The following is a 22,139-nucleotide window of genomic DNA, read 5'->3' on the forward strand; positions in this document are numbered from 1 at the left end:
AATTCCCTTGAATCCCTCACAGGTGTGGGGCACTCAGATCACCACGTTCTGTGTCAGGCATCTGTAACAGGTGAAGCAACTACAGAAGGACATTTCAGAACATGAAAACAGTTTTTAATAAACAAGTTATCCTTTTCTATCCTAAATTTTGTGGTGTTAGGCTTTCAGAAATTTTCAGAATAAATCCAAATAAAATAAAATAAACATGAACCTGTAATTTTATGCATTTGAAAATAAATGATGGCACTATTTCCTCAGAAAAGTTAGGAGATATTGCACATGCCCACAAAGCAAGGCCTAGAAGTTCCACAAAGGAAAAGAGTGGGGTTTTGGAGAAGGCAAAGAAACTTCAGCGTCATGAAGTAAAATTGCATCTTTTTTAAAAATAAGACAAAGCATAGAAATACAACGTGACAAGTACATTTGCTGTTCTAACAAACTCCAAAATAGAAAAAGCTTATCTGTCTTGAGAGTTGGGAAAAGGCTAATGACAAGACCACAGACAGGTTTCTCTTAGCTACAATCCATTGACTACATCTGGATTGACTACACTTCTGAACCATTTCTGTAACAATCACGTTATCACTCTGTGGCTTTACTACTTACACTTGCTTGTTCATCCACTGACTCCATTTCAAAGAAGTGTGCTCTTTCTATGAGTTCAATATCCTTTGACATGTCTCTGCTGGTTGTCACTGAAGATGCCATAGTTGCCTGCCCTGCCTGTGCTAATCTCTCAGGGTCTGTCCTTTCACAGGAGAGCTTCTCACTGCTGATTCACTTTCCCTAGAGCACTAAAGAACTAGAGTGGGCACTGTCAGTCACTAAGCTTTGTTTTGGTCAGCAGTTCCGGGGTAGGGGGTTAACCACATGCAGGGTGCCTGGCCATCTCCCTAGATCAGTGGCTCTCGACCTGTGGCTAGTGACCCCCTGTGGGGGTCACATATCAGATATTTATATTATGATTCATAACAGTACAGTTATGAGGTATCAATGAAATAATTTTTTATGGTTAGGAGTCATCACAACATGAAGAAGTGTATTGAAGGATCAAACATAAGGAAGGTTAACAACCATTGCGTTAGAAGGAAGCACGCTTTCGTTCTTTTGGGCAGAGGGATCCTTCTTCTTACAGATGCCTCTTAAGGGGTTGGATGAGGCAAGGGCATGTAAGAAGTCCCAGGCTCCTTAGTCACATTAGAACTGAGCTTGGCACAAAGCTGCCCTTCCATTAATTTCTCCTTTCCTGAAGACAGGAGTACCATGTTATTTAGAGGACACATCTCATCTATTATACAGAAGGAAATAACACAGCCAGCTTTCTGTGTATCAGAATCAAGGACCAGCCCAGCTGGGCTGGCAACCTTTCAATTAATTATGTTGCTAATTACCACACAGCCCGCTCATTCATCCAACATCATTCGACAAATATTTCTAACCCTCATTGATGGTGATCTTGGAGACTTTCCAGGGCTCTCTGGGGGAGGACCGGTGCTGTCTTCTGCAGTGACCCATTTCAGATGCCCAGCTGTCTCTGTTTTCTTCCTTCTTCTTTCCTTCCTTCTTCCTTACATAATTCCTTCTTTTTTCCTGGTAAGTTTTGATATGTTTCCCAAGCTGGCATCAAATTCATGTGCTCAAGCAATCCTCCACTGTAGCCTCTCCAGTAGCTCTAACCACAGGCCCTCACCATAGCCAGATGTCTCCATTTGTTTGTGGTTTTTCTCCACTCTCCTACTGCCAAGCCAGTCTACTATATAGCTTTCCAAAAATTCTTTAAAATTCTGATCTGCTGATTAAATCTCTTTTTCCAGAACCTTGTATCCTGTAAGGACGTGTAACCCTGCCCTCCTCTCACTAGCTTTTCTCCAACGTGGAGAGGTAGAGAAGCGCTCACACATGTGTGTGTGTGCTGTGTTTGCTTAGTTTGTCATACTGATATAGTTGTGAAATTCTAAGTTTAATTTGTTTCTTGCTTTCTAGAATTTTTCTGAGCAAATTTAAAGGCAGGTATGGGCATTGCAGTATATCCAAAAACCTTTGAGCACCTTTTCTCATAAACAATAGCTGGGTATAAAATTCTGATCTCACAGAATTCTCGTCTCAGAATTGTGTAAGCGTTGGCTCCCTTTCCCCAAAGTCTCCATTGATGATAAACTGCCTTGTCTTTCATTTAAGTAATTTATTTCCTTTGGCTTGAATACTTAGATTTTCCCCACTGAGCATCACATTTTACAAAGCATATTCAGAGTGTAGCTCATGTGGGTTTTTTCACAACCTTGTTTCACACCTGTTATTCACATTCAATGCAGAAGAGATAACCCCTGACCTTCTTTACTGCCTTTCTCTAAAATCTCCCAGATTCTAATAAATCTTTTCCTCAGTCACTGGATATTTCTTCAATGAATATAATCTCCTAGACCCCCTATCACTTCAATTTTATGCTGAGCTGTCAAACAAAGTTCATTCTCTTACGAGCTCTCAATATGCTATACATCCTTTCAAAGTACCCAATGGGGGGGGTGGTCAGAGATCTCCATATGTAACATAAGCACTTATTTTTTCAATATTACTCTAGCAGGCTCCATCTATTCAATATGCCCTTATGATTCCCTGCTGCAGGGACACAAAGGCAAGGACTTCCCCCATGCCACGGCCATAGTCTACTTGGTGTCTTCTTACGTTTCTCTACTCCTCCTGTAGTATTCTCTCCTTCATCTGTATACACTTAGGCAATGCCATCTCCTCCGATGAAATTCTCTACTGTCGCCCCCTCTTCCCATGGGGTCTCATCTCTAACCTGCCTCCCTCATTGCAGTCCGTTTAATGCCTCATTAAAATACGTCCTTCAACATGCACAATGTGCCACTAGCTATCCAACCTGTGTCTGAGGTTCCTTCTCAGAAAATGGAGTTTAACTAGTCCAACCTGGTCACGTGCTTGCTCTCCTTGCTTTCTTCCATGATCTAATATCTCATGATCTGATGATTCTCTCTCTTACTTGCACCCATCCCCATGAACGTTTTTCTGGTTTAGACTGACATCCCGGAAACCTGTGGTGGTCTCCTAATGGGTCCTTTTCATTAGTCGTAAAGATTCTCCTGCTGTTGATTGTCCTCATGATCTCTGGGAACCCCTTTTTAAAAAATACACATAAGAAGCCCTTATCTTCTTGTGGCATCGCCCTTAGGTAGGACTGGTACTGTACTGAAACTAGTTTCTATAATGGCTGCAGTCATTCGTATAAAGAATCTTCTCTTCTGGAAATCAGTCTCTGCTTCGCTTGCACTTTCTCAGCTTAGTCACTTTGTTTTTATTCTAACCTTACAGAGACGCTTTTCTGTCACAACAGTCTGTATCATTTTCTTTCAGTTTTTGCTATTCGAAGATGTACTTTATTTTGATTTGTGTATATGTCCATGTGTGTATGGGTATGTGCACATAAATGTAACACCTGCAGAGGCAAGAAGCGGGAGTCTGAGCGCTCTGGAGCTGGAGTTAGGAGTAGTGAACCACCCAGCATGGGTGCTGGGATCTGAACCTAGGTCCTCCATAAGGGCAGTGGGTGCTGGGAACTGCTGACTCATCTCTCTGACCCCTGTCTTTCAGTTTTGAGACATCATCCAGGCAGTTACTTCAGCCTGGGTGACTTCCCATCTCACCCATTAAGCTATAGTTTTCTTCTAATACCTACATACTCTTCAAGCCTGCAAAATGATGACTGCTGGAAAGTCTCCCCTGATCCCCGAAACCCCTGCCCCCAAGTTAGCCAACACTGCCTCTGGCAGCCTGTCACTTCTGGTACAGCACTTTACAAACTGAGCTCTTCTTGATGGTGCTCTGCCTATAAGGTAGACTCAGGTCTATTGAAGCAAGTGCCATTCCCATTGTGTACTAGCTATTTTTAACTGACTTTTTATTTTGTGGTGCTGCTTGGTTACTAAACCTGCAACATCACACATGCTGTCGGTGTTTCCTCAATGCCTATAGTGTAGGCGTTGTAATGACTTTTCACTCCTCTGGTCTTTTGCATGATGCCCAGCCTTTGAAGTCCTTTTAATTAAGATCAGAACCTTAACTCATTTTAGCAAAATTGTCTGCTATTGTTATTTTTTAGTATTTCTTCTTCAATTCTGCTCTATTTCCAATTTTTGGAATTCTCAGTGCACCAAGTGCATAATTTTTCTTCATCGATGAATCCAGGAGACATTTCTTCAACTGCCTTCAACTTCCGCGATTGTCTGATGTGCTAGGGCAAGCTATCACTAGGCCACATCTGCCCTGACAGGTTAGACTGTATATAGCCAGTTCGCATTCGTCTGTAGACAATCCCCTAACTTCAACTCCAAACCATTTTGTAACTGCTACCCTGGTTGCATAGATCCTTTCAACTTTGATCAGGAAGACCAGCAAGAAATTTTCTCTCCCTCCCCTCCTCTGCTCTCCCCTCCCTTCCCCCCTCCCTCTTTACCCAACCTCTCCTCTGGTCTAGTCACCCTCATAGATGCCCTCTATTGTTGTATGAAGAACAATCAGGAGAGTTGCCCTCTCGCACCTGGTTGTTCTTCCGCTTTATGTGAAAGTAGAAGTCACCAGATTCATACATGGGTTCAGATTTCTGTTCCTCTACCCTGTTTCAGACCCCAATCTGTGTAGATAGCAAGCTTGTTGGCCCTGCTGTGTGTGAGTTCAGGCTGTTGAGCTGTAATTAAAGGAACATTTGAGATTGGTGCTTCTCCAGGGCCCACACTTAGTCACTGTCTTCAGATTACAGGGGTCTCTTGTCAGGTGTCCTTCACCTCCCACTGTGGCCAACATCTTCGGCAGAGACAGTCTCCGCCATCCCTCCCCATTTGCCCCTTCACTTTGAAAGTGCTTAAGGTTCTAAAATGCAGTTGGCAACCATCCGTAACTCCTAAGTCATAGAGAAGTCTGTTCATTCTTAGTCGTTTAACTGAGAATTTAAAAGCATCTTAGCCCATTTTTAAAAACATAATCTTACATTAATGGCACTTATCTCATTCCTACTATGCCACAAATTATATAATTCCTGCTTGTGAGAAACTTGAACAGCCAAGATGCCTTTACATTGGGGCTCCCCCTACTGGTCAGCAGTGGACCTGTCTAAGGAACTGCTCCGCTGAAGCTCCGGGAGGGAACCTGACTGGGGCTGGGGAGCAGTATAGGAGCCTCCAGACTAAGAAAGGCTTGAGGACATACTGAGAGGAGGCTATTGACTGCTGGTTGGAATTGGCTAACTTCCCTAGAGTTGAGGGGCTGGGTCAACCTGTGCTTATGAACAGAACTGTCTGTGAAAAAACACACGCGTGTTTCTAACGTTCCTTAAAGGAGGTAAAGAAGAGAAAATTTAATACCCAGCCCATTCTTAATGATTTTTACCTTTCATACTGTGCATAATGACTTCAAAACTGTAGTCGAGTCAGTGTATTTTGACTTGAAATTCTGTAGTATGAAGTTTAGACCACAAGAAGGTGTATGCTAGTGGCCAAGATGGCTCAGAGGGCAAGATGCTTGCTGCCAAGCCTGAAGACCAAGCCTGTTCAATCCTTAGAACCTATGTCGTCGTGGGAAGGCAGAACTGACCCCTGCAAGTTGTCCTTTCACCTCTACCTGCGTGTTAAAGCATGCATGTGCCCAGCACCACCTTCACATGCACACAATTAAATGTGGGAAATGTTAAAGAAGGGTGCATGCTCTTTATGACCAAAAGCTTTGATAAGAAAGAGAAGAATAAATGGGTTCATGGTGCTCTTACCATAAATGGTTTTTGCAAATCTGACTTTTATTTTCCAAGTCACCTCAGGCAACAAATTCAATGAGTGATTACGATGTGTGTGCGTGTGTGCACACACTATTTCAATAGTCATTGCTCTGTGTGTTCACAGATGTGTTTCCATTTGAGATTGCCATCAAAGTGTCATTAAGAAAATGCTTTAGAAATTATTAATTAACTAAAAATAATGTTTCCCTTGCATCAAATGGACAGGGATGTTGCCTAATTATCCTTTTGTTATGGGTTAAATGCTTAGCAGTCTCCCTTATGTGAATTGGGCAAAGCCATGATTTTTCCTCATAAGCCTGCTCATTCTGTCTTTGATTGTCCTTTCATCCCACTTGAGACCTAATGCAGATTCAGCCTCTTCAGAAACCACGGACATTTGAAAGAGCTTTGGAACATTCCCACAGGACTGGAAAGTAACAATGTTTAAAGGATAGAGTATGGAGTTTCAAACATTTTGTGTTAAAGTAAGCTCTCTTAGGACTTGTAAGCTGTAGACAAATGACTTTTGTCCCACATTCCCTTAGGCCAGCTGACTCCTACAGCCCTGGAGTGTCTGCCTTGTCGATATGTTTCAAGGAATATACTTTCGTCCTCTTTGACTAGGTCTTAGACCCCTTCCAGTCAATGTAGTTAAAATGAGACATGCGCAACGCATCTAAGTGTGGGGGAACAGAGCAATTACAATCACAGCATCCAGAAGGCAGGAACAGGGGGATTAAGTTCAACAAACAAGCAAGCAAACAGCATGAATCTGCTCTTCCTGGCACCTGGGAGGCAGACTGACCATCGAGAACATGCCCGGAGTTTTGTGGCTGTGAACACAGAGACAAGAGAGAGATGTCTTCTCTTGTTTTGGAGCATCTCTGGGAAGCAACCAGGTTAACAGCACATAGAAATTGTGAAAAGAAATGGGACCGAACTCTGGCTGAGAAGTGTAGGAATCAAGTATTTGAGGGAGGCTTAGGGTGAAGCCAGCTTAGGGTTACATCTCAGCTACACATGTGTCTTTGTTAGGGAGAGTGTGTGATTCCAATCATTTTCTTTCAAGGCAGTCCCAACTAGTTAGCAAAAGACCTTTTGATGATAATGTGATTTCTATTTTTCATTCTGTTAATACTGTGTCTCTCATTTATGACCGTGTCTGAATTGAAACGCCTTTACATTACAGACATAAATCTTATCTGGTCACAAGACATGACTATTTTCATATGTTGTTGAGTTCAGCCCTCTAGAATTTCACTGAGAATTTTTAATGTTCACCAGGTATGCTATAGGAATCAAAATGGCATGATACCAACACTAAGACAGATCTGTTATCTATCTATCTATCTATCTATCTATCTATCTATCTATCTATCTATCTATCCATCTATCTATCTACCTATCTATCACCTCCTTATCCCTCTATCTATCTCAAACTTGTTTTTCATCATAATTACATTTTTATTTGTTTACTGTACTTTTAATAAAGTAGAAAATGATAAGAATTATAAACATCTTTTTTAAAAAAAAAAGAAATTCCAAAGCCTGAATCTTAAAGCCAGAGCACCAGAGTCCATCCGATGAGATCCACACCTAAGGCATCACTCCTGTGGTGTGAAGAAGATGAGGGAAGGAGGATCCGGGACCTGTGGAATCCTTCGAGCGTCTGAGTTGGGAGCTACATACATCAGTGTGACATCCACTGTACTGTAGTCATGTTGAGCATTTCACTTTCAGACCAAGAATCTCCTCTTAAAGATCATTCTAGATTGACATTCAATTTGGTTATGCTCCTGTTATTAACAGATGATCCATTCTTCTGGCATTGCCCAAATCTGATGCCCAAATCAGGTGGAGGGACACTGAAGAAATGACATGAGGGCAAAGCTGTTTAGACTAGAAGTGGGGTGCTTCTCCCAGCCTTGTGATGTGTGTTCTCCTTCGCCTTTTCTGTGGTTCTCTCAAGGGAAGCACAGAGCTTAGAAGGTAGCCTCTCGCCTTCATGGAGCACACTCTCTTTTGACTGAGGAAACTGAAGCTTTGACCCAAGAAGAAATGCTCTGAATAACCCAGTAGGCAGGCTGGCACTTCAGGGGGCCATCTGACTATTGTTACTGCATCTGCAAGTCAGGACTGTTGAGTTTCTACAAGTAATACCTCACTGAATCTCTCATTTAATAGAGTCCCTTGCTTTAGCAGAAATAACTACTCTTGGTAACATGGGGATTCATCATGATGCTCTTCCAAGTCTTCAATATGAAGTACCCATCTACGAGGCATCAATCCAAACATGGAATTCTAAACCTGTTCATAGTATTTGCAATACAAGCAAATAGAGGTCTGTCCTGCAAGACATTGTTCCCATGTCCTTTTTGACAGACTACATAGTTCCCTCAAACAACTGACATTAAGGGGACTTTTTACAGGTTGATCATCCTTTATTTCAAATGCTTGAGACCCAAATTGTTATAGATTTCTTTACTTTGGACCCTTCACCACTTCTTCACAATGGGATATCTCAGGGAAAAACCCAACCCAAACAGGAAGTTCAATTATGTTTTACATAGGCCTTACCTATGAGGGAGGGCTGGATGTAATTTCATCAAACTGCTTGGTGTTTCTGGGCTTTGACTGGCCTCTGTTGAGTGAGGCCAGGAATAGAAATTGCCTCTTGTAGAGTCAGTCGTGCCTGGTCAAAAAGCTTTGGATTGAGAGCATTTCTGATATCCGACTAGGACTGCAGAATGTAACTAGAAAGGGGAAAGGAACCTTGAGCTTTCTTCTTTAAAGCTACACTCTCTGTATTTTATTGTCTTTATGCTCTTTTAGTCAGAGGACTGTTTGTGGGGGAAAAGCCTTCAGGGAAGTGCTATCTCCCTATCTCTGGATTTGCTCTGGGTTTAGTTTAAACAGCAGCACTCCCAGCCATGTAAAGCTGTGCTTTTCTTGCAGAAATAGAATAGAGTGGATTCTTTAACATTACTTGGAATGTCAAAACAAACGCAGCAATTGAGAACAAGTAAGCAATTTTAGTATTAGGGAAGCCTTCTTAAACCACACACCCTGACACGGTTTCTCCCCGGGGCCGCCTGAGGGGCATAGCCAGCTGGCTGTGCTCAGTAGTTCTCCCTCACTGAGCAGCAAGATCTCCCTAAGGAGTAGTCAAGCCCACAGCCCTGAGGTGGCTAAACATTTATTTTCTATATACATCGATGACCACACAGCTGCATTCTATACTAGAGAGCATAACACAGACTTTCCAGCCAAACACTGAACAATCAACTCATTCAGGAATGGCCTCTTCCTATGAATGCATGAGAAAGTCCTCCAAGGCTACGCGTGGTTATTAATAGGCGATAAAGAACTCCGGAGGGCACGGTTTTCTGTTTGTGCATGCTTTATTTTGAGTTTAAGTTTCTAGTCTTCCAGTATGTAAGCAGTGAAAAACTGAGCTGCCTCTCAACCTTAATTTTTTTTATCAAGTATCTGACCCCCTGTCCTCACCCCTACCCCCATCTCCTTAGAGTTTGACACAAACCATAAGGGCAAACACTATAGATGAGGTGATGGGCAAGTTGGAAGGAACAAAGATGGTTATCTGAAGATTTCCACAGAGGTCCCCCGGAGCTGGGGCTGGGATGTTTTAAGAATTTCCCATGAGCTTGTCAGACTGGCTCCACACTGACCTCAGCTATTCAAGAGTTCTACACAACATTTCTCATCTTTGATGGAACACGGGCAAGTGCGGAAGAAAATATATGGCATGCTGCTAAGAACAGCGACATGATCTAATTCGTGTTAGGTGGAGTTCTGGTTGTTGAGGAGAAAATGACTCATAAGCTGACTAAGAAAGAATGGTTTGTAAGGATTTGCTCAAGTCACCATCTCTACAAAGTTCCCAGTGCTGAAGAGAATTCTGTTCTGCAATGGAAAGCAAGTTGCCAGGGGACTGACTGAAAAGCATCCCTAGAAATACCCATACATAATTTCAGGGCCGCCTTTTATCCACAAGCCCTGCTTCCCTGATGACATCTGTAAATCTTAACTGCTCATGCCCTGCTACCCAGTAAAAACCTCTCAACCCCCGTAAGCTCTCAGCAGCCCCCCAAAACTATTTCTGCTAAGACGCAGGCCTCTCTGACCATGACACACACCATGAAAGCATGAATGACACCAGCTAGTCAGGTCCTTTAGCTCACGGTGATCTAGCAAACCTATGACTATAATGTGAGTTCCTATGGTGCTGCTTGGTAGGATAGCATAATATTTGCCTGATGATAGTTAATATCCATCCATTAATACTTGCTTTCAAGGTCTCCTGCACTTGCTGAACATGATCCAAGCCAAAGGACTGGGCCAGAGTTCTAACCAAACGGAACTGATTTCTCTGAAAGCCAGTGTTCTCTTTTTCTGTGGTGACAATGTGATGAGCTGCTTGATTGCTCAACCAGATGCCCTAATGACACCCGTCGACTACAGCCGCCTCATTAAGGAAAACAGATTTGTTCTTGTCAGTGAAGATGTATGCAGAGATCCAGAACGTGGTTATCTCTGGAATGATGTCATGGAACATGGAGAAAGGAAGATGGTGCTCACCTGGAAGCGTTGGCTTTCCTGATTCTGGAAGCTGCTACACATGCTGCTACGGGAGAAAAGTGCTCGTTGACCTCGCTCATCTCTGAGCCCCTTGGAGCCTGGGGAAGGTATACCTCCTGATGCAACATTGTCACAACTGTGGCTCAAAGGATGGTTCACTGCTTAAGAGCGTAGGCTGCTCTTACAGAGAACCCGACTGCCATTAGACAGAGTGTGCGTTTGGTTCGGAGCACCCACCATGTTGGTTCACAACTGTTTGTAACTCTAGTTCCAAGGAATGTGATTCCAACTCTTGCCCTTTTTTTGGGCACAGAGCATGTACATGGTGCATACGTGTGCATGGAGGCAAATACTCATACACACAAATTTTCAAAAGACTGAATAGTTTTTTTTTTAAATTAGTGGCATTAATGTTATGGGAGTAGCCAATCATTTTCAGATTGGTTCCAGGGTGTATCTCGTGAGAGAGATCCCATACGTGGCACTGTTAATGGGGCCAATAACCTGTGGTTAGATAGGCCCTAGGGGAGAATTTAGTATTATCATCCTATTAGATGGACATGGTATGAAAGCAACTTCTAATGATTTATTGCCATACCCATAGATCATTGCATCCCTCAACCATCATCAGAGAAGCTTCTCCTTGCAGTAGATGGCAATTAACAGAGATCCCCATCTGGTCAATGTGCAGAGAATAATAGACTATGAAGTGCTTAGCTCTTAATGGAGCACAGATATCACACCCTTCCCGCTGGGACTCAGAGACTTTTCCTGAAAAATATTGTTAGAGCCAAAGGTGTTCTCAGAACACAGAACTCACAGCAATTGTGAGAGCATGCACAAGACCTGTGCAAGTTCAAGCCAGACGAAAACCCCAGCATAAAGGTGGCGGGGGTGGGGGTGGGGTGGACACAAAATCCCATCACTAGCTGAAGAGCTGTTGGTGTCTGGCCTAGGGCAGAACTCGGTTCCTGAAGAAATGTGTTCTCAATCCAGTAACACCACTCCACAGACTCATGGAACAGCCTATTGTTTCTGTTATGTTTGCTAATCAAAAGGAATGTTTAACCGAAACGGACTTTTGAGCATAAAAAGATTCCATTGTCATATAACAAGTTTACTCAAATTGAGAAACTCAGGTGGGTATCAGGAGGGAAGTGAGAAAGGGAGTGTGTAGTTACAGTAATGAAAGGGGAATTGGGTATTTTGGTTTAAAGAACCTCTTAATTCTAAGTGCTTTAATATACAACCAGGATGACAAAGAACATTTTGCAACTTCTTTGAAAAGTCTAAGAGTTGCATCCTTTCAAAAAGATTTATTTTACTTCTCTCTCGGTCTGTCTCTGTCTCTCCCTGCCTCCTCTGTCTGTCAGTCTGTCAGTCTCTCTCTCTCTCTCTCTCTCTCTCTCTCTCTCTCTCTCTGTGTGTGTGTGTGTGTGTGTGTGTGTGTGTGTGTGTGTGTGTGTGTCCATAAAAGGGAGTCTGGAATTTCTCAAAGTTGTAAGCCACTCCACACAAACTCCGCTGGAACCGCAACAAGGGTCTTAACCCCCGAACTATCTCTGCAGCCCTCCATCCATTTTTTTAAGTTTTACTTTTAGCTGATAACACATAAATAAACTCATATCACCAAGTGCAAGATTAAAGCAGAGCCCTAAAGAATAGAAACTTTAAGACACTCTATTAGGAGGAATTGTACAACCAAAGACAGAGAATGTCACACTGGCATCTGTGCTGAATAGTTTTTTGTCACCTTGGCACAAGCTCAAGTCATCTGAGAAGAGGGAAGCTCTGTTGGGAAAAATGTCCTTATCAGATTGGTCTCTACACAAGCCATTTCTTGGGGACATTGTTCTGATTAATGATTGTTGTGTGAGAACCCAGCCCGATGTGAGTGGTACTGCCTCTGGGTAGGTGGTCCTGGTTGTGTAAGACAGCAGCCTGAGCAAGCCTTAAGGATCAAGCCAGTAAGCAGCACCCCTCCAGGGCTTCTACATCAGCTCCTTCCTTGAATTCCTCAGAGATGGACTGAAGGATAAGCACCACTGAACTCTCTTGAATTTATTAAGCTCAGCCTAGCCAACACCATTCTACAGAACTGCTTTACAAATGCTATTGTTCCTTGTCTTTGATTCAGGTTTCATGCAGGGATAGGATGGTGAGGAAGAACAAGGAACTTCTCTGTGAGCTACCATGTGTACTGTTTCTTCCAGCAATAGCTGTGCTGATTTCTCTTTACTGGACATGGTTTGTATGATTTACCTGCTTGTGTGTGTGTGTGTGTGTGTGTGTTGGGGCAGGGAGGTAGGAATTCCTCCTCCAGGCTGACTAAATGAGGTTCTGGATGACTCTTCCACAAACAGACACCAAGCATGTGGTGGTGTTTGGGTCGCCATTACAAAGCACTTTCCCACATCTCCGGTTCCAATGCTTAAGACTCCGAAGAAAAAGCAGGGCTTCATTGTGTCAAAATAAATATATACCCCCACCACCACACAGCAAGGCTGCCCCTCACGGCCCCCCCAAGCAACTCTTCGCTTGGCTCTGATCAGACCTGAGTGAATGTCTATCCTTAACCATGACTCAATCGGTTTAATTGCTATCCCTGAGTCTCTGAAGATCCATTGGCTCTGATCCAGACCAGGGAAGTGGAGGTGTTCTGGCCTTGAACTAACTGAAGCTTCCAAGTGCGAGGCTGCGGTACTCTACTGTACTGGAGCCAGTGTTGTGGAGCAGACACTGTCTGTGTGGAAGCCAGACGTGCTGAAGACACACAAGACTCCAGATGCATCCTTCTGTCTCCCTTCTTTGTCTGCATGAACTGTCGTGTTTCTGGCCAATCATATTATACCCCAACCAAATGGAAGGTCCGGGTCACCCTGCATTTGTGGTGTAAATTTAAAATATGAATTTATAAGACAATAACAACCACAACAACAACAAAACTGGTAGATGAGAAAAACTTCCTTGGTTTCTTACATTTGCAATAATGAACCTATTTTCATCATAAAAGACAGCCCTTCATTCCCCACGGAGGACGTCTGAAAAACTGACTTATTTCCCTTGCTGGGGAAGTAATACCAGGAAGAAACTGGAAAACTTAGTTATCTGTGGAGCATTGCCATCAGAACAGGAAGATGTAAGTCAGGATCAGAGGAGGGGAGCCTTTGAGCTCCCTTAAGTTCTTTCCTCTAAACTAGGAATTTGTCTAGGGCTAAATGAACACAGGTGCCATAGAGATCCTATAGGGATTGGGTTCTTTTGGTTTCTTTTTTTTTTCATGTTCTTCAAAACTACAGTATCTTTCACATCATCACCATCTTGCCATTGTTATGTCTGTGCATGACTGAGGTTCCTTCCTAGGCCCAGTGAGAGGAGCCTAAACGCATAGCATCACTTCTTGCTAACTGGGCCTGAGGCGACACAAAGACCCTCTTGGGCTGGGAAGACAGGGGCTTTCAGTGCAGCCTGACCTCTCCGGTAGTAATCAATGTTTATGGCTGCTGTTACAGTAAAAATAGCAAAAGTCAATATTTGTGCTCTGTATCTGTCAGATAATAAACTTGGCTATAGACACCACACATGACATCTGTGTGCGGTATAGAGGGTCTGGCTGCACCCCTAGCCAATCTTTCCAGACAGTTTGTCAAAGATGGCATCATGTTTGCACAGCTGACATTCTGAAAATCCCCCAAGTGTCCTTAGGAAAGCTCAGGATATATTTTTTTTAATCCTGTTGATTTTAGGCTTTAAACTGAAAAGGGAAAGTTAAGAAAAGGGGGGAAAAGAAATAAAAGGAAGGGACAGAGAAGAAAACAAAAGGTAAAGGGACTAATAAAGACAAAATAATCACCCCGATGAATAACCTAACAATCTTAAATCTAATGGGAAGGTCCCACCACCCCAGCCACCCACCCGAATCTAAGGTCCTCGACATGACTCCCAGATCCTGTCCAATGTTATGTCATTTTGAATAGTTTCGAAGAGAAGAACAAGGAAATGACAGAAAGAGATTAGAATCCACTGAAATCTCACTGAGATTTTGTGTAAGCCTGTGTTGTCCTGACTCTGTGGCCTTGGGTAAGATGCCTGCTATAAGGACCTCCTTAGGCTCTCACCTGTAAAGAGAATATTCAAAGAATCACGGCCCAGGCGATAATGGAGGGAAGGACTGTATGCAGCATGTGGAGATGAATATCATGACCATCGTTAGCCGCATGTTGTAATTTTTTCAATTTAATTTTATTTATTTTTACTCATTCACTTTATAGCCCACTCACTGGACCTCTCCTGGTCACTCCCTCCCACAATTCATCCCTCATACCTCTCCTCCATCCCCTTCTCCTCTCAGTGGGTGGGGCCTCCTGGGTATCCCCTCACCCTGGCACTTCAACTCTCTGTGACACTAGGCACTTCCTCCCACACTGAGGCCAGACAAGGCAGCCCAACTAGAAGAACTTATCCAATTTGCAGGCAACAGCTTTGGGGGTAGCCCTTGTTCCAGTTGTTGGGGGCCCACGTGAAGGCCAAGCAGCACATCTGCTCCATATGAGCTGAGAGGCCTAGGTCTTTGGTGGTTTAGACTCTGAGAGTCCCTAGGGTTCAGGTTAGTTGACTCTGTTGTTCTTCCTGTGGTGCTCCTGTCCTTTGGAAGGCCTGAAATCCTTCCTCCTATTCTTCCATAAGAGTCCCCAAGCTCCATCCATTGTTTGGCTGTACGTCTCAGTATCTGTCAGAGTCAGCCTCTGAGTGGAGCCTCTCAGATATCAACACACTCCTCACACATTGTAACTTTTAATCCACCCAGTATGGCTTCCTGTTGTACACAGCCTGGCTAAGGGAGGAGCAGGAACCATTGAACACTGTGAGGGAGGCAAGTTAAAGTCTACACATAAGCTAGCTCCTATGGTCCATTTCTTTACTCTTGTTAGCATTAATCTCCTGTAACCTGAAGCTTATGTCTCTGTCTTGATAATTATTTCCAAGCCGGAATTGGGGACCAAAGTCTGGGGACAAAATTATCCTAATTTCTAAATGTTTAGCTTGGTCTTGAATGTTCATGCTTGAGATATTCAGCATCCCTCAGTTCCTGTACAGTCCTACACGACCCTCTTTCCCTCACCTGCAACTGACAACAATTGATGAGGCTCTCTTTCTCTAAAGTGGCCCATTCTGTAGCCCACATCTGCCATGTCCATCCTTTAAGGGCAACAGCTAGAGATGCCCTTACGGATATGGATTCTTTTAGGCAGCCAAGTTTCTCCTTATTGCATAAGAAGAAGGCATGCTTCTCAGAAGTCCCAGCCCCGGCCATCACAGAGAATTCTGGAGTCATTTTCTAGAGATGGGACGATGTGAGACCCACTTGAAAAGTAGGATCTTTGCTGGTATGTTTTAATAACAGAATTCTAAAATGATTATTCTTGTGAGGTAAAATATGTGTTTGCTGTAACGTAATTTCCCCCCAAATCAAAAGATCTGGGGAAACCTTTGAGGAAGTACAATGTTTAGCTTGTGGTTGGAATGAGGTAGGCTTCAAATGCATTTAAGAGGGAGGCAGGCAAGGGTAGGGATATGGAAGAGAGAGAAAATCAATGTAAAGGGGGAGAGAGGAAGAAAGGGATGAGGAAAGATGGGATGGAGGTAAAAAAAGGAAGAAAGGTTTAAAGGCTGGAGAGAGGAGAGGAAGGAGTTTGGAAACACAGGAATTGGAAAATTAAAGTAAAAGAATATGAGACTATTATAATATACGAAGCCTGCCCTTGGCTGACAGTGTCTCATCTGCTCCTGAAGAAGGATCTCTTCTCTTGCCGTATCCCTACCCTGCCAACACAAAGTATTTTCTAGTCTCTCACCGACTCTCTTCCTCCTTCCACTTCACCAATGTAGTAGGAATTCTATTTTCTCCATTCTATTTCATGAATCTATTATGTGGAAACTTGAGTAACTTTATTTAACAATTATTTATAGAGAATTAACTATTCAACAACTTGGATAGCCACATAACATAGCAGTATACAAGACAGGACACTGGGGTAGACCCCACAGAGGTCTCTCTCATCTTCCTCCTCACAATCGTGTTGCTTACACAGCTGAAACCTGGGATGTGGAGAGTCTTTCTACTTCCCTCCCAAGATCACCCCAGCAGCATCTGGGTAGCCACAGAACCACAACAGCTGCATATGCCCCTGGAAACCCAACTGAACTTCCCTCTAGGCACTACTGTCAAATATGCCTGTGTGCCGTTGCCTGGACAGGGCTTAAGAAAGAGTGAGTTCAGGGTCAGGAGAAAGGAAAGGTCCTGGGTGAGTGTTACTGTCCAGGGTGGCTTTTCTTCAGTTTCCTTTCCTCCTCAGGTTGATGCGTGTGTGTGACTTTGCGTGTGAGGACAGTCTCCCAGCTAGCCACTATTTGGAGAGAAAGGTCCTGAATCTTTCTGAACCCCAGACCATTCCAAGTATCTCACTTCCATGATTCACGTGGTGACTTTCGTGATCGTACTATGAGACACAGTCACTCTGGACATGAAAATGCACCTGAAAAAAATAGAAAATTGGTAAGGTAGGATATTCAATGCTCAGAGTATCAATATTTGGTATCTATTTTTCATATCACGATGCCTTATATTTTTTTCTCTTATGACACATCACTTCACCTTTCTCAAATATTTGGGGTAGAAATCTGGGAGGTTTATGAGATAAGATCTCTTTATGTAGTACTACCTGACCTGACGTTTGCTATAGAGACCAGGTTGGTCTTGAACTCCTAATCCTCTCCCTCCCAAGTACTGAGAATATAGGTATGTACCATGCTGCTCAGCTGAAATACAATTTTCAATAATAATATAAGACACCATTACTTCCTCGTCAGTGTCAACCTGACCAGATTTAGAATCACCAAGGAGATTAGTAATCAGGCCTCTGGGTTTGTCTGTGAAGAAGGAAAACTCACTCTGAGTGTGGCTGGCATTCTGTGGGTAGTACCTAGAGAAAATAAAAGGGGAGAGATCAAGTCCCAGAATCCACCTCTCTCTCATTCCTTCCCACCACCATCCTCCTCCTCCATACACCCCTCTAACACTGCCATAAGGTGCTAACCAAGTGCAAGAAGCCAATGAGCATGGCCAGAACGGCCTGAAACAGTCTAAACAACGCTTTCCTGCCTTCAGTTGTCTCTGCCAGGTATTTCGGTCACCACACTGTCAAATGATTTATGTTTAAATACCTTATTAGTCAGTGGCTGTCCAATTTTCAGGTATTTCATTATTATGATTCTGGCTTACCTTTCTAATAATATTTTAACACAGACCTGTGTGCATTTCCCCGGGATAAATTCTTACTAGTAAAATTATTGAGTAAAAAATTAAAGCTATAAATCTCAGCCTTTTGTTTTGCTTTGCTTTGATTTTGTTGCACCGGGAACAGAACCCAGAGCTTTGTGAATGTTAGTCACGTGCTCTGCCACTGAGCTACAGTGACCTCAGCTGACCATGTTGGAGACTTTGAGGACTTAGCCCCTGGAAAGTCTGTGTTATTTTATCTTTTATGTCATTGCAGGAGGCTGCTTAGTGAGCAACCAATAGTAAAAAAAATGCTTCCAGACAAATTGGGTCAGGGGATCCTCTTCTGTAAATGGATGTGACTCCATCTTTCCTCAGAAAGATGTTAGTTCTTCTCGGCTATTTAAACTCTGTCCTATGCTGGCCATACTGTTGCAATTTCACTCTCGCATGTGAAGACAGTTAATACTGAGGATGGAGAGATAACTCAGTGGTTAAGAGGGAGCACTGGCTGCTATCACTGAGGACCTGGCTTTGAGTCTTAGCACACAAGCAGCAGTTCACAACTGACTACAGCTCTACTCCCAGGATATTATTCAACACCCTCTTCTAGCTACCCCACTCACTGCTCACATGATGCACTTGAGGGAAACACAGCCATATATAAAAAATAATAAAATTGAAAGTATTTTAAAGAATATCACTGCCCTCATCTTAGATCTGAGTATTTTCTCAGGGCTCTGTCATTTGAATATTAATTTGTGTTTAGTGTGTCTGGGGTGCAGCTGGGTAGTTTTCTGAGGTGAGCTATCAAGTAATGCTTGTTAGACCATGTCTCTCTCTCTGTCTCTCTGAAAGTCCCATGTGAGGATTCTATAGAAGGTGGGATAGAAATATTACCATTTCAAAAACCACTATAATAGGAGTTCCCATAGGATGGGGTTTTGAGACTGTTAAACAAATTTCTGGAAACACAAGGCAAACAAGGTCAAATGGGAGGACGATGTAATTGGCCCATGTTGCAGATGAGGTCGGTGGTCCCCGTGGTCATGTGTATTATTGCCCTATGAAGGTACCTACTTTACTGTGTGATAAATTCTGCCATGTCTACTCTGTGTGTGTGTGTGTGTGTGTGTGTGTGTGTGTGTGTGTGTGTGTGTGTATCTTTCAGCAGAAATCACAAGGACCAGGGATCCATCATCTTCCACATCACCTGCAGCTGTGAAAGATCTTGTGAAGATTAGCCAGACTGTAGACAGCCCCTGTGATAATTCAAAGACAGCAGAAACCCCAGGGCATGCTCCTCCAGGATCATAATGCGAAACTAGAACAGTCTTCAGAGCCCAGCTGCAGACAGGAGTGTGTATATACAGCATGTTTAGTGAAGGTTCGCTGTGCCCTCCTGAGATACTCTTCTGCACAGGCATCAGTGGAGGGAGACAGGCAGACACAGGGGGCCTCACTTTATTTTTTGGGTGGGATAAGGGAGGAATATATGCTCCTGAATGTTGTCAGAAACTACAGAATAGTCAGCTAGTGCTCAGCTCATAGTATTAACCTTGAGAGGTTAATACAGATAGGATCAACAGCCCCTAAGTTAATAGAAAGATTCAGGAACCAGTCAAAGATGACAGTGTTCAAGTCACAACTTGTGTGGTGGGGGAAAACTTCAAAAAACACTATAACAGGAGTGAAGTAACCAGAAACTTTCTAGCTACGGGTCATTGGCTGTATGCAGGGCAAGGTCCTAATGTCCCTGCACCAGATGGAGACTAGGCTCCAGACACACTGATCCAAATTAGAATATGGAAATCTGTTCAAGCAGAAGGCACATTGGTCATCATAGGCTGCCTTACTAAATATCATGGACTGCCTCATTGGTTAAAAAACAGAAATCCACTCCGTCACAGCTCTGGAGAAAGATCAGGATACCAGGCTAGTGAGACAAGCTAGTGAGAGTTTGCTTCCAGATATGTAGTCAACCATGGTCTTACTGTGTCCTCAGGTGGCCTTTCCCCTATGCCCAAACATGGAACTCCCTGGTGAGTTTATAAGAGTGTTAATTCCATTATAATTGCTCAACCTCGTGACCTCACCTGACACCAATTATCTCCTAAAAGTTAAGATGTCTCCAATTCAACTCTCCTGTGAGGAGCAGTGGGGGTCAGTACAAATGTGGATAGGAGGCTGGGTTTCAGTCAGTGCTGTATTAGAGCACATGCTTAGCCAAATGCTCAGTTTCTAGCACAAAAACCCGAAGAAGTTCTCCCCACAAGAAGTTGTTGTCTGGCCTCCACATGCAAACAAAGAAAGTCATAATAGATACCTACTGTCTCCTACTTTTGATGTAAAGGTCCATGCATCCTGACACCCAGCCCTTTGTTTCACCCAGCTTCAAAGGTAATGTGTGACACAGGCCTGACAGAGCATGACATTGACTTTGATATAGAGATTGGCTGAGTCATTCAGCTCAGCTTCATGGTTAAATCAGACCTTACTTGTTTCCCATCCTGAGACCAGAGAAAGGGTCTGTCTTCTTCCAACGGGTTCCTGGTTCCAGTTGGAGAGCTGAAGCCAGCAGGATGAAGGGATGAAAGGGACAAAGCTATTCTGTCATATTTGTGGTCCCGGATCGGGCCAGGGCATCTCAGTTATAACACCCAACAAGACCTGTTGTTGTAAAGATAGTTTTAATTAAGTTTCCTATGATTTGCAAAAACATAAATCCTAAAGAAATTTCAGCATATGCATGGGGGCAGGATTAAATTCTATCACCCACAGATGATATCAAAAGCTGGCATTTGTGTCTTGCTCCCTTGGTTGGCTTTTATTAGCACGTACTTGCTCAACCTTTACCTTTTATAAAGTTTGGTATCTATGACCAATTGTTAAGCCAAGATTGAGAAGAACAATGGGAACCACTCAACAACCATTTAGCTAGTTAGGGTGTAGAACAAAGACTACGCAGACACTGGGTGATTACTGAAATAAGCTAAAATCACCATCTATTTTTTATTTTGTTTATCTGTTTTAAAACCCATCTAACAATTTCTAGCCAAAACACAAAAACATTGGAATAAAAAAATTAAAAATAAAAGAGTGGAAGAAGAAGAGAGGAAAAAGAAAGAAGAAAAAAGTAAAAAAAAAAAAGTCTCTGTGAAAATATAAGTGTAGCAGTTCTCTAGGTCTTGAAATCATTTCTGGATGTCAAATATTTTGTTCTGTGTGACCATCCCAGCATTTATCTTATTATGGTCATCTCCTGTCTTTTGTCTTTTGGAAGATATTTGAAGAGAAAAATGAGAAAGAAATATGTGTCTTTCTGGGCCCAGCCGACTAGCCCTAGGTGTTTGTCGGCAGCCCCTCACTGTGGGATTGGCAGCCCAGCTGTTGAGGGGTCACAGGGAGACAGGCAAGAGAAGGCAATTCATCAGCTCTCTGGGCGATGGACTTGCCCTAATGTTACCATTCCCCTATGGTCATAATAACCCCCTACACAGCACACCTGGAATAATTTAACTCACTTTGACCGATCAGTTGAGAAATGATTTGGGAAGTCTTTTCTCTTCTGCCAGGAGCTGGGTGGATTCTCTGTGAGAGACAGCCAAAGAATGCCTGCCAAGACTGGTCATGGGCTGATAGATCACTGAAAGGGTTCACTGCCATCCACACTGGAACCATGTCAGCCTGACCCCACCCCTCCATTCCACCCAAAAGCAGATGCAAAGGTTACACGCTGAGGAAAAGGTCAGTGTTTGTTGTTTTGCTTTGCATCCAATTAATTACCACTCTTTGAAATTCATGAATTCTCTTAGAGTATCAGACTTGCACTTTCAAGAGACAGAAGTTGGCTGGCATTCAATGGAGATTCTCTCCTTAGAGAGGTGATTGGATGTGGTCCCCGGTACACCAGGCCATCCCATTCCCTGCATTTCAGCAACCTCCTTGGACCCACAGGTATCTGAACATGCGGCCTCTGCAGAAGGCAGAAAAGAACAGCTTGGGACAAACTCCTCAGATAAACAGCCGACGTCTCTGGATCATGAACAAACCATGGTTTTTCTTAGGACCAGAACTTGTTCTTTCGGGTGTGACTATTTCAAACACAGATATGTTATTATTTTCCTTTTGACTCATTCATAAATCCCTAACTTCCAGCTTAGGAGTCTCCCGTCTGAACATAATGTTTGAAGTAGTAATGAGCCCTAAATGGATTCTTTATCTTTTTCACAAATGGAGAATGTTTCTTGCTGTCTCCAGCCATGTGTTAATGGTTTCTCAGGGGTCACCTGTACCGATAGATCTTTTGAATTTCCCTTGAAACACATGTGGTTTTAAGCTAGATGTTAATTGGAAACATTTATAGTGTCAAACATTTGATTAATGCTCTTGGTTTTAATTGAAGGGAATAAGCCTTTCTTAAGCCAAGTCTGCTAAGTTGGGTTTGAGGGGAAAAAAAGTTTCCCAGAATGGCTTAGA

At 43.1% G+C, this 22,139-nt stretch overlaps 1 long non-coding RNA gene across 1 annotated transcript; it reads right to left on the reverse strand.

The window, feature by feature from the left end:
• Positions 1 to 16,313: 16,313 nt before the first annotated feature.
• On the reverse strand, positions 16,314 to 20,330 carry LOC134480697 (uncharacterized). Its single transcript, XR_015631242.1, has 3 exons — positions 20,159 to 20,330; positions 17,333 to 17,364; positions 16,314 to 16,917 (listed from the first exon to the last, which is right to left on the reverse strand). It is a non-coding gene; the product is annotated as an uncharacterized LOC134480697 (long non-coding RNA).
• Between the last annotated feature and the right edge of the window lie 1,809 nt (positions 20,331 to 22,139).

This window comes from Rattus norvegicus, chromosome 10 (genome assembly GCF_021556685.1).
Source record: "Rattus norvegicus strain SHRSP/BbbUtx chromosome 10, alternate assembly SHRSP_T2T, whole genome shotgun sequence".
Lineage (NCBI taxonomy): Eukaryota > Metazoa > Chordata > Mammalia > Rodentia > Muridae > Rattus > Rattus norvegicus.